A 19,613-nucleotide genomic window follows, 5' to 3' on the forward strand; every position below is an offset into this window, starting at 1 on the left:
TCCCCCATCCCATTATCACACAATCCCCCATATTCCCCCATGTCCCCCAATCCCCTATGTCCCCCAATCCCCTATGTCCCCCAATCCCCCATGTCCCCCAATCCCCCATGTCCCCCAATCCCCCATGTCCCCCAATCCCCCATATCCCTAATCCCCCATGTCCCCCAATCCCAATATCACACAATCCCCCATATTCCCCCATGTCCCCCAATCCCCCATGTCCCCAAACCCCCATGTCCCCCAATCCCCCATGTCCCTAATCCCCCATATCCCCAATCCCCCATGTCCCCCAATCCCCCATATTCCCCCATGTCCCCCATATTCCCCCATGTCCCCCAATCCCCCATATCCCCAATCCCCCATATCCCCAATCCCCCATATCCCCAATCCCCCATGTCCCTAATCCCCCATGTCCCCCAATCCCAATATCACACAATCCCCCACATTCCCCCATGTCCCCCAATCCCCCATATCCCCAATCCCCATGTCCCCAATCCCCCATATCCCCAATCTCCCATATCCCTAATCCCCCATGTTCCCAATCCCAATATCACACAATCCCCCATATTCCCCCATGTCCCCAATCCCCCATGTCCCCAATCCCCCATGTCCCCAATCCCGCATATCCCTAATCCCCCATGTCCCCCAATCCCAATATCACACAATCCCCCATATTCCCCCATGTCCCCAATCCCCCATGTCCCCAATCCCCCATGTCCCCAATCCCCCATGTCCCCAATCCCCCATATCCCTAATCCCCCATGTCCCCCAATCCCAATATCACACAATCCCCCATATTCCCCCATGTCCCCCAATCCCCCATGACCCCAATCCCAATATCACACATCCCCCATATCCCCAATCCCCCATATCCCCAATCCCCCATGTCCCCAATCCCAATATCACACAATCCCCCATGTCCTTAATCCCCCATTTCCCCCATCCCATTATCACACAATCCCCCATATTCACCCATGTCCCCCAATCCCCCATGTCCCTCATCCCCCATATCCCCAATCCCCATGTCCCCCAATCCCCCATGTCCCTAATCCCCCATATCCCTAATCCCCCATGTCCCCCAATCCCAATATCACACAATCCCCCATATTCCTCCATGTCCCCCCATACCCCATGTCCCCAATCCCCCATGTCCCCAATCCCCCATGTCCCCAATCCCCCATGTCCCCAATCCGCCATATCCCCAATCCCCCATGTCCCCAATCCTAATATCACACAATCCCCCATGTCCCCAATCCCCCATGTCCCCAATCCCCCATGTCCCCAATCCCCCATGTCCCTAATCCCCCATGTCCCCCAATCCCAATATCACACATTCCCCCATATCCCCAATGCCCCATATCCCCAATCCCACTATATCCCCAATCCACCATATTCCCAATCCACCATATTCCCTTAACCCCCATATTCCTATAACCCCAATCCCGCTATATCCCCCAATCCTCCATATTCCCAATGCCCCATATCCCCAATAACCCCCATAACCCCCATTTACACCAAATCCCCCATATCCCCAATCCCCATTACCCCATATCTCCCATTACCCCCATATCCCCATTACCCCATATTCCCCAATCCCCATTACCCCCATATCCCCCATATCCCCAATCCCCCATGTCCCCAATCCCCCATGTCCCCAATCCCCCATGTCCCCCAATCCCCCATGTCCCCCAATCCCCCATGTCCCCAATCCCCCATATCCCCCAATCCCCCATATCCCCCAATCCCCCATGTCCCCCAATCCCCCATGTCCCCCAATCCCCCATGTCCCCCAATCCCCCATATCCCCCATATTCCCCCATGTCCCCAATCCCCATATCCCCCAATCCCCCATATCCCCAATCCCCCATGTCCCCCCATCCCACATGTCCCCAATCCCAATATCCCCCAATCCCCCATGTCCCCCCATCCCCCAATCCCCCATGTCCCCCCATCCCCCAATCCCCCATATCCCCTATCCCCCATATCCCCCATATCCCCCTATCCCCCATATCTCCCATTACCCCCCATACCCCTCTATCCCCCATTACCCCATATCCCTCTGTCCCACCCTTGCCCCTTCTCTCCCCATATCCGCCCCATGCCCCTCCTCACTGACCCCAATCCTCTTTCTCTCCCCCCCCCCCCCGACCCGCCCCCTGCCCCCGACAGAAGCAGCTGCAGTTCCTGAGGTCGAAGGAGGCTTGGACACAGCCGGAGGAGGCCGCCTCTGAGGTAGCGCCGGGAGTCGCCGAGGGGCACCAGGCAAAGGCAGGAGGGTTCAGGTGTGTACGGACTACAACAACAACCCCACACTACAACAATACCACCACAATACAACAACAACCCCACACTACAACAACAACCCCACACTACAACAACAACCCCGCACTACAACAACAACCCCACACTACAACAACAACCCCAAACTACTACAACAACCCCGTCACCCCACACTACAACAACAACCCCGTCGCCCCACACTACAACAACAACCCCAAACTACTACAACAACACCACACTACAACAACAACCCCGTCGCCCCACACTACAACAACAACCCCACACTCCAACAACAACCCCGTCGCCCCACACTACAACAACAACACCGTCACCCCGCACTACAACAACAACCCCGTCACCCTGCACTACAACAACAACCCCACACTACAACAACAACCCCACACTACAACAACAACCCCACACTACAACAACAACCCCGTCACCCCGCACTACAACAACAACCCCACACTACAACAACAACCCCAAACTACTACAACAACACCACACTACAACAACAACCCCGTCGCCCCACACTACAACAACAACCCCACACTCCAACAACAACCCCGTCGCCCCACACTACAACAACAACACCGTCACCCCGCACTACAACAACAACCCCGTCGCCCCACACTACAACAACAACCCCGTCGCCCCACACTACAACAACAACCCCACACTCCAACAACAACCCCGTCGCCCCACACTACAACAACAACCCCACACTCCAACAACAACCCCGTCGCCCCACACTACAACAACAACCCCGTCGCCCCACACTACAACAACAACCCCGTCGCCCCACACTACAACAACAACCCCGTCGCCCCACACTACAACAACAACCCCGTCGCCCCACACTACAACAACAACCCCGTCGCCCCACACTACAACAACAACCCCGTCGCCCCACACTACAACAACAACCCCACACTACAACAACAACCCCACACTACAACAACAACCCCACACTACAACAACAACCCCACACTACAACAACAACCCCGTCGCCCCACACTACAACAACAACCCCACACTACAACAACAACCCCACACTACAACAACAACCCCGTCGCCCCACACTACAACAACAACCCCGTCACCCCGCACTACAACAACAACCCCGTCACCCCGCACTACAACAACAACCCCGTCGCCCCACACTACAACAACAACCCCACACTACAACAACAACCCCACACTACAACAACAACCCCGTCACCCCACACTACAACAACAACCCCGTCACCCCACACTACAACAACAACCCCACACTACAACAACAACCCCGTCACCCCACACTACAACAACAACCCCACACTACAACAACAACCCCACACTACAACAACAACCCCGCACTACAACAACAACCCCACACTACAACAACAACCCCGTCACCCCACACTACAACAACAACCCCACACTACAACAACAACCCCGTCACCCCACACTACAACAACAACCCCGTCACCCCACACTACAACAACAACCCCACACTACAACAACAACCCCGTCACCCCACACTACAACAACAACCCCACACTACAACAACAACCCCACACTACAACAACAACCCCGTCGCCCCACACTACAACAACAACCCCGTCACCCCGCACTACAACAACAACCCCGTCGCCCCACACTACAACAACAACCCCACACTACAACAACAACCCCACACTACAACAACAACCCCGTCGCCCCACACTACAACAACAACCCCGTCACCCCACACTACAACAACAACCCCACACTACAACAACAACCCCACACTACAACAACAACCCCACACTACAACAACAACCCCGTCACCCCGCACTACAACAACAACCCCACACTACAACAACAACCCCACACTACAACAACAACCCCGTCACCCCGCACTACAACAACAACCCCACACTACAACAACAACCCCGTCACCCCGCACTACAACAACAACCCCACACTCCAACAACAACACCACACTACAACAACAACCCCACACTACAACAACAACCCCGTCACCCCACACTACAACAACAACCCCACACTCCAACAACAACACCACACTACAACAACAACCCCACACTACAACAACAACCCCGTCACCCCACACTACAACAACAACCCCGCACTACAACAACAACCCCACACTACAACAACAACCCCACACTACAACAACAACCCCGTCACCCCGCACTACAACAACAACCACACACTACAACAACAACCCCGCACTACAACAACAACCCCACACTACAACAACAACCCCACACTACAACAACAACCCCGTCACCCCGCACTACAACAACAACCACACACTACAACAACAACCCCACACTACAACAACAACCCCACACTACAACAACAACCCCGTCACCCCGCACTACAACAACAACCCCGTCACCCCACACTACAACAACAACCCCACACTCCAACAACAACCCCACACTACAACAACAACCCCGTCACCCCGCACTACAACAACAACCCCACACTACAACAACAACCCCGTCACCCCACACTACAACAACAACCCCGTCACCCCACACTACAACAACAACCCCAAACTACAACAACAACCCCGTCACCCCACACTACAACAACAACCCCGTCACCCCGCACTACAACAACAGCCCATCACCCCGCACTACAACAACAACCCCGTCACCCCGCACTACAACAACAACCCCGTCACCCCACACTACAACAACAACCCCACACTACAACAACAACCCCGTCACCCCACACTCCAACAACAACCCCGTCACCCCGCACTACAACAACAACCCCACACTACAACAACAACCCCACACTACAACAACAACCCCGCACTACAACAACAACCCCAAACTACAACAACAACCCCCTCACCCCACACTACAACAACAACCCCGTCACCCCGCACTACAACAACAACCCCGTCACCCCGCACTACAACAACAACCCCGTCACCCCGCACTACAACAACAACCCCACACTCCAACAACAACCCCACACTACAACAACAACCCCGTCACCCCACACTACAACAACAACCCCAAACTACAACAACAACCCCATCACCCCGCACTACAACAACAACCCCGTCGCCCCACACTACAACAACAACCCCGTCACCCCGCACTACAACAACAACCCCGTCGCCCCAAACTACAACAACAACCCCGCACTACAACAACAACCCCGTCACCCCACACTACAACAACAACCCCACACTACAACAACAACACCGTCACCCCACACTACAACAACAACCCCGTCGCCCCACACTACAACAACAACCCCGTCGCCCCAAACTACAACAACAACCCCACACTACAACAACAACCCCACACTACAACAACAACCCCGTCGCCCCACACTACAACAACAACCCCGTCACCCCACACTACAACAACAACCCCGTCACCCCGCACTACAACAACAACCCCACACTACAACAACAACCCCACACTACAACAACAACCCCGTCACCCCACACTACAACAACAACCCCGTCACCCCACACTACAACAACAACCCCACACTACAACAACAACCCCACACTACAACAACAACCCCACACTACAACAACAACCCCGTCACCCCGCACTACAACAACAACCCCACACTACAACAACAACCCCGTCACCCCGCACTACAACAACAACCCCACACTACAACAACAACCCCGTCACCCCACACTACAACAACAACCCCGTCACCCCACACTACAACAACAACCCCACACTACAACAACAACCCCACACTACAACAACAACCCCGTCACCCCGCACTACAACAACAACCCCGTCACCCCGCACTACAACAACAACCCCGTCACCCCGCACTACAACAACAACCCCGTCACCCCACACTACAACAACAACCCCGTCACCCCACACTACAACAACAACCCCACACTACAACAACAACCCCACACTACAACAACAACCCCGTCACCCCGCACTACAACAACAACCCCGTCACCCCGCACTACAACAACAACCCCACACTACAACAACAACCCCGTCACCCCGCACTACAACAACAACCCCACACTACAACAACAACCCCACACTACAACAACAACCCCGTCACCCCGCACTACAACAACAACCCCAAACTACAACAACAACCCCCTCACCCCACACTACAACAACAACCCCGTCACCCCGCACTACAACAACAACCCCGTCACCCCGCACTACAACAACAACCCCGTCACCCCGCACTACAACAACAACCCCGTCACCCCACACTACAACAACAACCCCGTCACCCCGCACTACAACAACAACCCCGTCACCCTGCACTACAACAACAACCCCGTCACCCCGCACTACAACAACAACCCCACACTCCAACAACAACCCCACACTACAACAACAACCCCGTCACCCCACACTACAACAACAACCCCAAACTACAACAACAACCCCATCACCCCGCACTACAACAACAACCCCGTCGCCCCACACTACAACAACAACCCCGTCACCCCGCACTACAACAACAACCCCGTCGCCCCAAACTACAACAACAACCCCGCACTACAACAACAACCCCGTCACCCCACACTACAACAACAACCCCACACTACAACAACAACACCGTCACCCCACACTACAACAACAACCCCGTCGCCCCACACTACAACAACAACCCCGTCGCCCCAAACTACAACAACAACCCCACACTACAACAACAACCCCACACTACAACAACAACCCCGTCGCCCCACACTACAACAACAACCCCGTCACCCCACACTACAACAACAACCCCGTCACCCCGCACTACAACAACAACCCCACACTACAACAACAACCCCACACTACAACAACAACCCCGTCACCCCACACTACAACAACAACCCCGTCACCCCACACTACAACAACAACCCCACACTACAACAACAACCCCACACTACAACAACAACCCCACACTACAACAACAACCCCGTCACCCCACACTACAACAACAACCCCACACTACAACAACAACCCCGTCACCCCGCACTACAACAACAACCCCACACTACAACAACAACCCCGTCACCCCGCACTACAACAACAACCCCACACTACAACAACAACCCCGTCACCCCACACTACAACAACAACCCCGTCACCCCACACTACAACAACAACCCCGTCGCCCCACACTACAACAACAACCCCGTCACCCCGCACTACAACAACAACCCCACACTACAACAACAACCCCGTCACCCCACACTACAACAACAACCCCGTCACCCCACACTACAACAACAACCCCACACTACAACAACAACCCCACACTACAACAACAACCCCACACTACAACAACAACCCCGTCGCCCCACACTACAACAACAACCCCGTCACCCCACACTACAACAACAACCCCACACTACAACAACAACCCCACACTACAACAACAACCCCACACTACAACAACAACCCCGTCACCCCGCACTACAACAACAACCCCGTCACCCCGCACTACAACAACAACCCCGTCACCCCGCACTACAACAACAACCCCGTCACCCCGCACTACAACAACAACCCCGTCACCCCACACTACAACAACAACCCCGTCACCCCGCACTACAACAACAACCCCGTCACCCCGCACTACAACAACAACCCCACACTACAACAACAACCCCGTCACCCCGCACTACAACAACAACCCCACACTACAACAACAACCCCGTCACCCCACACTACAACAACAACCCCGTCACCCCACACTACAACAACAACCCCACACTACAACAACAACCCCACACTACAACAACAACCCCGTCACCCCGCACTACAACAACAACCCCGTCACCCCGCACTACAACAACAACCCCGTCACCCCACACTACAACAACAACCCCGTCACCCCACACTACAACAACAACCCCACACTACAACAACAACCCCACACTACAACGACAACCCCGCACTACAACAACAACCCCGTCACCCCGCACTACAACAACAACCCCGCACTACAACAACAACTGCGTCACCCCGCACTACAACAACAACCCCACACTACAACAACAACTGCGTCACCCCGCACTACAACAACAACCCCACACTACAACAACAACCCCGTCACCCCACACTACAACAACAACCCCGTCACCCCGCACTACAACAACAACCCCGTCACCCCGCACTACAACAACAACCCCACACTACAACAACAACCCCGTCACCCCGCACTACAACAACAACCCCACACTACAACAACAACCCCGTCACCCCGCACTACAACAACAACCCCACACTACAACAACAACCCCGTCACCCCACACTACAACAACAACCCCACACTACAACAACAACCCCGTCACCCCACACTACAACAACAACCCCGTCACCCCACACTACAACAACAACCCCGTCACCCCGCACTACAACAACAACCCCGTCACCCCGCACTACAACAACAACCCCACACTACAACAACAACCCCGTCACCCCGCACTACAACAACAACCCCACACTACAACAACAACCCCACACTACAACAACAACCCCGTCACCCCACACTACAACAACAACCCCGCACTACAACAACAACCCCACACTACAACAACAACCCCACACTACAACAACAACCCCACACTACAACAACAACCCCGTCACCCCACACTACAACAACAACACCGTCACCCCGCACTACAACAACAACCCCACACTACAACAACAACCCCGTCACCCCGCACTACAACAACAACCCCGCACTACAACAACAACCCCACACTACAACAACAACCCCACACTACAACAACAACCCCACACTACAACAACAACCCCGTCACCCCGCACTACAACAACAACCACACACTACAACAACAACCCCACACTCCAACAACAACCCCACACTACAACAACAACCCCACACTACAACAACAACCCCACACTCCAACAACAACCCCACACTACAACAACAACCCCACACTACAACAACAACCCCGCACTACAACAACAACCCCCTCACCCCACACTACAACAACAACCCCGTCACCCCGCACTACAACAACAACCCCGTCACCCCGCACTACAACAACAACCCCGTCACCCCGCACTACAACAACAACCCCACACTACAACAACAACCCCGTCACCCCGCACTACAACAACAACCCCACACTCCAACAACAACCCCACACTACAACAACAACCCCACACTACAACAACAACCCCACACTACAACAACAACCCCAAACTACAACAACAACCCCGCACTACAACAACAACCCCACACTCCAACAACAAACCCCGTCACCCCACACTACAACAACAACCCCCTCACCCCGCACTACAACAACAACCCCGTCACCCCGCACTACAACAACAACCCCGTCACCCTGCACTACAACAACAACCCCACACTACAACAACAACCCGACACTACAACAACAACCCCATCACCCCGCACTACAACAACAACCCCACACTACAACAACAACCCGACACTACAACAACAACCCCCTCACCCCGCACTACAACAACAACCCCCTCACCCCGCACTACAACAACAACCCCGTCACCCTGCACTACAACAACAACCCCACACTACAACAACAACCCCCTCACCCCGCACTACAACAACAACCCCCTCACCCCGCACTACAACAACAACCCCGTCACCCTGCACTACAACAACAACCCCACACTACAACAACAACCCCGTCACCCTGCACTACAACAACAACCCCACACTACAACAACAACCCGACACTACAACAACAACCCCATCACCCCGCACTACAACAACAACCCCACACTACAACAACAACCCGACACTACAACAACAACCCCATCACCCCGCACTACAACAACAACCCCGTCACCCCGCACTACAACAACAACCCCACACTACAACAACAACCCGACACTACAACAACAACCCCATCACCCCGCACTACAACAACAACCCCGTCGCCCCACACTACAACAACAACCCCGTCACCCCACACTACAACAACAACCCCGTCACCCCACACTACAACAACAACCCCAAACTACAACAACAACTGCGTCACCCCACACTACAACAACAACCCCAAACTACAACAACAACACCACACTACAACAACAACCCCACACTGCAACAACAACCCCACACTACAACAACAACCCCGTCACCCCACACTACAACAACAACCCCGTCACCCCACACTACAACAACAACCCCACACTACAACAACAACCCCATCACCCCACACTACAACAACAACCCCAAACTACAACAACAACTGCGTCACCCCACACTACAACAACAACCCCAAACTACAACAACAACACCACACTACAACAACAACACCACACTACAACAACAACCCCACACTACAACAACAACCCCACACTACAACAACAACCCCAAACTACAACAACAACCCCGTCACCCCGCACTACAACAACAACCCCACACTACAACAACAACCCCACACTACAACAACAACCCCGTCACCCCACACTACAACAACAACCCCGTCACCCCGCACTACAACAACAACCCCGTCACCCCGCACTACAACAACAACCCCCTCACCCCGCACTACAACAACAACCCCGTCACCCCACACTACAACAACAACCCCACACTACAACAACAACCCCGTCACCCCGCACTACAACAACAACCCCACACTACAACAACAACCCCGTCACCCCGCACTACAACAACAACCCCACACTCCAACAACAACCCCACACTACAACAACAACCCCACACTACAACAACAACCCCGTCACCCCGCACTACAACAACAACCCCACACTACAACAACAACCCCGTCACCCCACACTACAACAACAACCCCACACTACAACAACAACCCCGTCACCCCGCACTACAACAACAACCCCACACTCCAACAACAACCCCACACTACAACAACAACCCCGTCACCCCACACTACAACAACAACCCCACACTACAACAACAACCCCGTCACCCCGCACTACAACAACAACCCCGTCACCCCGCACTACAACAACAACCCCGTCACCCCGCACTACAACAACAACCCCGTCACCCCGCACTACAACAACAACCCCGTCACCCCGCACTACAACAACAACCCCACACTACAACAACAACCCCCTCACCCCGCACTACAACAACAACCCCGCACTACAACAACAACTGCGTCACCCCGCACTACAACAACAACCCCGTCACCCCGCACTACAACAACAACCCCGCACTACAACAACAACCCCGTCACCCCGCACTACAACAACAACCCCGTCACCCCGCACTACAACAACAACCCCACACTACAACAACAACCCCCTCACCCCACACTACAACAACAACCCCGTCACCCCGCACTACAACAACAACCCCACACTACAACAACAACCCCGCACTACAACAACAACCCCGTCACCCCACACTACAACAACAACCCCGTCACCCCGCACTACAACAACAACCCCACACTACAACAACAACCCCACACTACAACAACAACCCCCTCACCCCACACTACAACAACAACCCCACACTCCAACAACAACAACCCCGTCACCCTGCACTACAACAACAACCCCACACTACAACAACAACCCCACACTACAACAACAACCCCGTCACCCCGCACTACAACAACAACCCCACACTACAACAACAACCCCACACTACAACAACAACCCCCTCACCCCACACTACAACAACAACCCCGTCACCCCACACTACAACAACAACCCCACACTACAACAACAACCCCACACTACAACAACAACCCCGTCACCCCGCACTACAACAACAACCCCGTCACCCCACACTACAACAACAACCCCACACTACAACAACAACCCCACACTACAACAACAACCCCACACTACAACAACACCGTCACCCCGCACTACAACAACAACCCCGTCACCCCGCACTACAACAACAACCCCACACTACAACAACACCGTCACCCCGCACTACAACAACAACCCCGTCACCCACACTACAACAACAACCCCACACTACAACAACAACCCCGTCACCCCACACTACAACAACAACCCCACACTACAACAACAACCCCGTCACCCCACACTACAACAACAACCCCGTCACCCCACACTACAACAACAACCCCGTCACCCCGCACTACAACAACAACCCCACACTCCAACAACAACCCCACACTACAACAACAACCCCACACTACAACAACAACCCCGCACTACAACAACAACCCCACACTACAACAACAACCCCACACTACAACAACAACCCCGCACTACAACAACAACCCCACACTACAACAACAACCCCGTCACCCCGCACTACAACAACAACCCCACACTACAACAACAACCCCATCACCCCGCACTACAACAACAACACCGTCACCCCGCACTACAACAACAACCCCACACTACAACAACAACCCCCTCACCCCGCACTACAACAACAACCCCGTCACCCCGCACTACAACAACAACCCCGTCACCCCACACTACAACAACAACCCCGTCACCCCGCACTACAACAACAACCCCGTCACCCCGCACTACAACAACAACCCCGTCACCCTGCACTACAACAACAACCCCGTCACCCTGCACTACAACAACAACCCCACACTACAACAACAACACCACACTACAACAACAACCCCACACTACAACAGCCCCACACTACAACAACAACCCCGTCACCCCACACTACAACAACAACCCCGTCACCCCACACTACAACAACAACCCCGTCACCCCGCACTACAACAACAACCCCGTCACCCCGCACTACAACAACAACCCCGTCACCCCACACTACAACAACAACCCCACACTCCAACAACAACCCCACACTACAACAACAACCCCGTCACCCCGCACTACAACAACAACCCCACACTACAACAACAACCCCACACTACAACAACAACCCCGTCACCCCGCACTACAACAACAACCCCGTCACCCCGCACTACAACAACAACCCCACACTACAACAACAACCCCACACTACAACAACAACCCCGTCACCCCGCACTACAACAACAACCCCCTCACCCCGCACTACAACAACAACCCCACACTACAACAACAACCCCGTCACCCCGCACTACAACAACAACCCCACACTACAACAACAACCCCGTCACCCCGCACGACAACAACAACCCCACACTACAACAACAACCCCGTCACCCCGCACTACAACAACAACCCCGTCACCCCGCACTACAACAACAACCCCGTCACCCCGCACTACAACAACAACCCCCTCACCCCACACTACAACAACAACCCCGTCACCCCACACTACAACAACAACCCCACACTCCAACAACAACCCCACACTACAACAACAACCCCGTCACCCCGCACTACAACAACAACCCCACACTACAACAACAACCCCACACTACAACAACAACCCCGTCACCCCGCACTACAACAACAACCCCGTCACCCCGCACTACAACAACAACCCCACACTACAACAACAACCCCACACTACAACAACAACCCCGTCACCCCGCACTACAACAACAACCCCCTCACCCCGCACTACAACAACAACCCCACACTACAACAACAACCCCGTCACCCCGCACTACAACAACAACCCCACACTACAACAACAACCCCGTCACCCCGCACGACAACAACAACCCCACACTACAACAACAACCCCGTCACCCCGCACTACAACAACAACCCCGTCACCCCGCACTACAACAACAACCCCGTCACCCCGCACTACAACAACAACCCCACACTACAACAACAACCCCGTCACCCCGCACTACAACAACAACCCCGCACTACAACAACAACCCCGTCACCCCGCACTACAACAACAACCCCGCACTACAACAACAACTGCGTCACCCCGCACTACAACAACAACCCCACACTACAACAACAACCCCGTCACCCCACACTACAACAACAACCCCACACTACAACAACAACCCCGTCACCCCGCACTACAACAACAACCCCGTCACCCCACACTACAACAACAACCCCGTCACCCCACACTACAACAACAACCCCGTCACCCCACACTACAACAACAACCCCACACTACAACAACAACCCCGTCACCCCGCACTACAACAACAACCCCGTCACCCCGCACTACAACAACAACCCCACACTACAACAACAACCCCACACTACAACAACAACCCCACACTACAACAACAACCCCACACTACAACAACAACCCCGTCACCCCACACTACAACAACAACCCCGTCACCCCACACTACAACAACAACCCCGTCACCCCGCACTACAACAACAACCCCGTCACCCCGCACTACAACAACAACCCCACACTACAACAACAACCCCGTCACCCCGCACTACAACAACAACCCCACACTACAACAACAACCCCGTCACCCCGCACTACAACAACAACCCCGTCACCCCGCACTACAACAACAACCCCGTCACCCACACTACAACAACAACCCCGTCACCCCACACTACAACAACAACCCCACACTACAACAACAACCCCGTCACCCCACACTACAACAACAACCCCACACTACAACAACAACCCCGTCACCCCGCACTACAACAACAACCCCGTCACCCCGCACTACAACAACAACCCCGTCACCCCGCACTACAACAACAACCCCACACTACAACAACAACCCCGTCACCCCGCACTACAACAACAACCCCACACTACAACAACAACCCCACACTACAACAACAACCCCGTCACCCCGCACTACAACAACAATCCCAAACTACAACAACAACCCCACACTCCAACAACAACACCACACTACAACAACAACCCCGTCACCCCGCACTACAACAACAACCCCGTCACCCCACACTACAACAACAACCCCGTCACCCCGCACTACAACAACAACCCCGTCACCCCGCACTACAACAACAACCCCAAACTACAACAACAACTGCGTCACCCCACACTACAACAACAACCCCAAACTACAACAACAACACCACACTACAACAACAACACCACACTACAACAACAACCCCACACTACAACAACAACCCCACACTACAACAACAACCCCAAACTACAACAACAACCCCGTCACCCCGCACTACAACAACAACCCCGTCACCCCGCACTACAACAACAACCCCAAACTACAACAACAACCCCGTCACCCCACACTACAACAACAACCCCGTCACCCCGCACTACAACAACAACCCCACACTACAACAACAACCCCGTCACCCCGCACTACAACAACAACCCCGTCACCCCGCACTACAACAACAACCCCGCACTACAACAACAACCCCACACTACAACAACAACCCCGTCGCCCCACACTACAACAACAACCCCGTCGCCCCACACTACAACAACAACCCCACACTACAACAACAACCCCCTCACCCCGCACTACAACAACAACCCCGTCACCCCACACTACAACAACAACCCCGTCACCCCACACTACAACAACAACCCCGTCACCCCGCACTACAACAACAACCCCGTCACCCCGCACTACAACAACAACCCCCTCACCCCGCACTACAACAACAACCCCGTCACCCCACACTACAACAACAACCCCGTCACCCCACACTACAACAACAACCCCGTCACCCCGCACTACAACAACAACCCCACACTACAACAACAACCCCCTCACCCCGCACTACAACAACAACCCCGTCACCCCGCACTACAACAACAACCCCACACTACAACAACAACCCCCTCACCCCGCACTACAACAACAACCCCGTCACCCCACACTACAACAACAACCCCGTCACCCCACACTACAACAACAACCCCGTCACCCCACACTACAACAACAACCCCGTCACCCCACACTACAACAACAACCCCGTCACCCCACACTACAACAACAACCCCACACTACAACAACAACCCCGTCACCCCACACTACAACAACAACCCCGTCACCCCGCACTACAACAACAGCCCATCACCCCGCACTACAACAACAACCCCGTCACCCCGCACTACAACAACAACCCCACACTACAACAACAACCCCACACTACAACAACAACCCCGTCACCCCACACTACAACAACAACCCCACACTACAACAACAACCCCGTCACCCCGCACTACAACAACAACCCCGTCACCCCGCACTACAACAACAACCCCACACTACAACAACAACCCCGTCACCCCACACTACAACAACAGCCCATCACCCCGCACTACAACAACAACCCCGTCACCCCGCACTACAACAACAACCCCGTCACCCCGCACTACAACAACAACACCGTCACCCCGCACTACAACAACAACCCCACACTACAACAACAACCCCGTCACCCCGCACTACAACAACAGCCCATCACCCCGCACTACAACAACAACCCCGTCACCCCGCACTACAACAACAACCCCACACTACAACAACAACCCCGTCACCCCGCACTACAACAACAACCCCGTCACCCCACACTACAACAACAGCCCATCACCCCGCACTACAACAACAACCCCGTCACCCCGCACTACAACAACAACCCCGTCACCCCGCACTACAACAACAACCCCGTCACCCCGCACTACAACAACAACCCCACACTACAACAACAACCCCGTCACCCCGCACTACAACAACAGCCCATCACCCCGCACTACAACAACAACCCCGTCACCCCGCACTACAACAACAACCCCACACTACAACAACAACCCCACACTACAACAACAACCCCGTCACCCCACACTACAACAACAACCCCACACTACAACAACAACCCCGTCACCCCACACTACAACAACAACCCCGTCACCCCGCACTACAACAACAACCCCGCACTACAACAACAACCCCGTCACCCCACACTACAACAACAACCCCACACTACAACAACAACCCCACACTACAACAACAACCCCACACTACAACAACAACCCCACACTACAACAACAACCCCGTCACCCCACACTACAACAACAACACCGTCACCCCGCACTACAACAACAACCCCACACTACAACAACAACCCCGTCACCCCGCACTACAACAACAACCCCGTCACCCCACACTACAACAACAACCCCACACTACAACAACAACCCCGTCACCCCGCACTACAACAACAACCCCGTCACCCCGCACTACAACAACAACCCCACACTACAACAACAACCCCACACTACAACAACAACCCCACACTACAACAACAATACCACCACACTACAACAACAACCCCGTCACCCCACACTACAACAACAACCCCACACTACAACAACAGCCCCACACTACAACAACAACCCCACACTACAACAACAACCCCGCACTACAACAACAACCCCACACTACAACAACAACCCCGTCACCCCGCACTACAACAACAACCCCGTCACCCCACACTACAACAACAACCCCGTCACCCCGCACTACAACAACAACCCCGCACTACAACAACAACCCCGTCACCCCACACTACAACAACAACCCCACACTACAACAACAACCCCCTCACCCCACACTACAACAACAACCCCGTCACCCCGCACTACAACAACAACCCCGTCACCCCACACTACAACAACAACCCCGTCACCCCGCACTACAACAACAACCCCGTCACCCCACACTACAACAACAACCCCGTCACCCCACACTACAACAACAACCCCACACTACAACAACAACCCCGTCACCCCACACTACAACAACAACCCCGTCACCCCACACTACAACAACAACCCCGTCACCCCACACTACAACAACAACCCCGCACTACAACAACAACCCCGTCACCCCGCACTACAACAACAACCCCGTCACCCCGCACTACAACAACAACCCCACACTACAACAACAACCCCAAACTACAACAACAACCCCGTCACCCCGCACTACAACAACAACCCCACACTACAACAACAACCCCGTCACCCCACACTACAACAACAACCCCGTCACCCCACACTACAACAACAACCCCACACTACAACAACAACCCCACACTACAACAACAACCCCGTCACCCCGCACTACAACAACAACCCCGTCACCCCACACTACAACAACAACCCCACACTACAACAACAACCCCAAACTACAACAACAACCCCACACTACAACAACAACCCCACACTTCAACAACAACCCCACACTACAACAACAACCCCGCACTACAACAACAACACCACACTACAACAACATCCCCGTCACCCCGCACTACAACAACAACCCCACACTACAACAACAACCCCCTCACCCCACACTACAACAACAACCCCGTCACCCCGCACTACAACAACAACCCCGTCACCCCGCACTACAACAACAACCCCGCACTACAACAACAACCCCGTCACCCCGCACTACAACAACAACCCCACACTACAACAACAACCCCCTCACCCCACACTACAACAACAACCCCGTCACCCCGCACTACAACAACAACCCCGTCACCCCACACTACAACAACAACCCCACACTACAACAACAACCCCACACTACAACAACAACCCCACACTACAACAACAACCCCACACTACAACAACAATACCACCACACTACAACAACAACCCCGTCACCCCACACTACAACAACAACCCCACACTACAACAACAACACCACACTACAACAACAACCCCACACTACAACAACAACCCCATCACCTCACACTACAACAACAGCCCCACACTACAACAACAACCCCACACTACAACAACAACCCCGTCACCCCACACTACAACAACAACCCCACACTACAACAACAACCCCACACTACAACAACAACCCCACACTACAACAACAACCCCACACTACAACAACAACCCCGTCACCCCACACTACAACAACAACACCGTCACCCCGCACTACAACAACAACCCCAAACTACAACAACAGCCCCACACTACAACAACAACCCCGTCACCCCGCACTACAACAACAACCCCGTCACCCCGCACTACAACAACAACCCCGTCACCCCACACTACAACAACAACCCCACACTACAACAACAACCCCACACTACAACAACAACCCCACACTACAACAACAATACCACCACACTACAACAACAACCCCGTCACCCCGCACTACAACAACAACCCCATCACCTCACACTACAACAACAACCCCATCACCTCACACTACAACAACAACCCCACACTACAACAACAACCCCGTCACCCCACACTACAACAACAACACCGTCACCCCGCACTACAACAACAACCCCAAACTACAACAACAACCCCACACTACAACAACAACCCCGTCACCCCGCACTACAACAACAACCCCACACTACAACAACAACCCCGTCACCCCGCACTACAACAACAACCCCACACTACAACAACAACCCCACACTACAACAACAACCCCGTCACCCCGCACTACAACAACAACCCCA

General features: G+C 54.1%; 1 protein-coding gene across 1 annotated transcript in view; it reads left to right on the top strand.

Annotated features, from left to right (window-relative positions):
- The first annotated feature begins 2,172 nt into the window (after positions 1 to 2,172).
- The window catches only part of LOC140472261 (uncharacterized), a 21,172-nt gene continuing 3,731 nt past the window's right edge, over positions 2,173 to 19,613 (top strand). Inside the window, exon 1 of the mRNA XM_072567480.1 lies at positions 2,173 to 2,282. The gene's annotated coding sequence lies outside the window, so the exon portion shown is untranslated. The remainder of the gene's footprint in view (positions 2,283 to 19,613) is intronic.

This window comes from Chiloscyllium punctatum, unplaced genomic scaffold (assembly GCF_047496795.1).
Source record: "Chiloscyllium punctatum isolate Juve2018m unplaced genomic scaffold, sChiPun1.3 scaffold_284, whole genome shotgun sequence".
Classification (NCBI taxonomy): domain Eukaryota; kingdom Metazoa; phylum Chordata; class Chondrichthyes; order Orectolobiformes; family Hemiscylliidae; genus Chiloscyllium; species Chiloscyllium punctatum.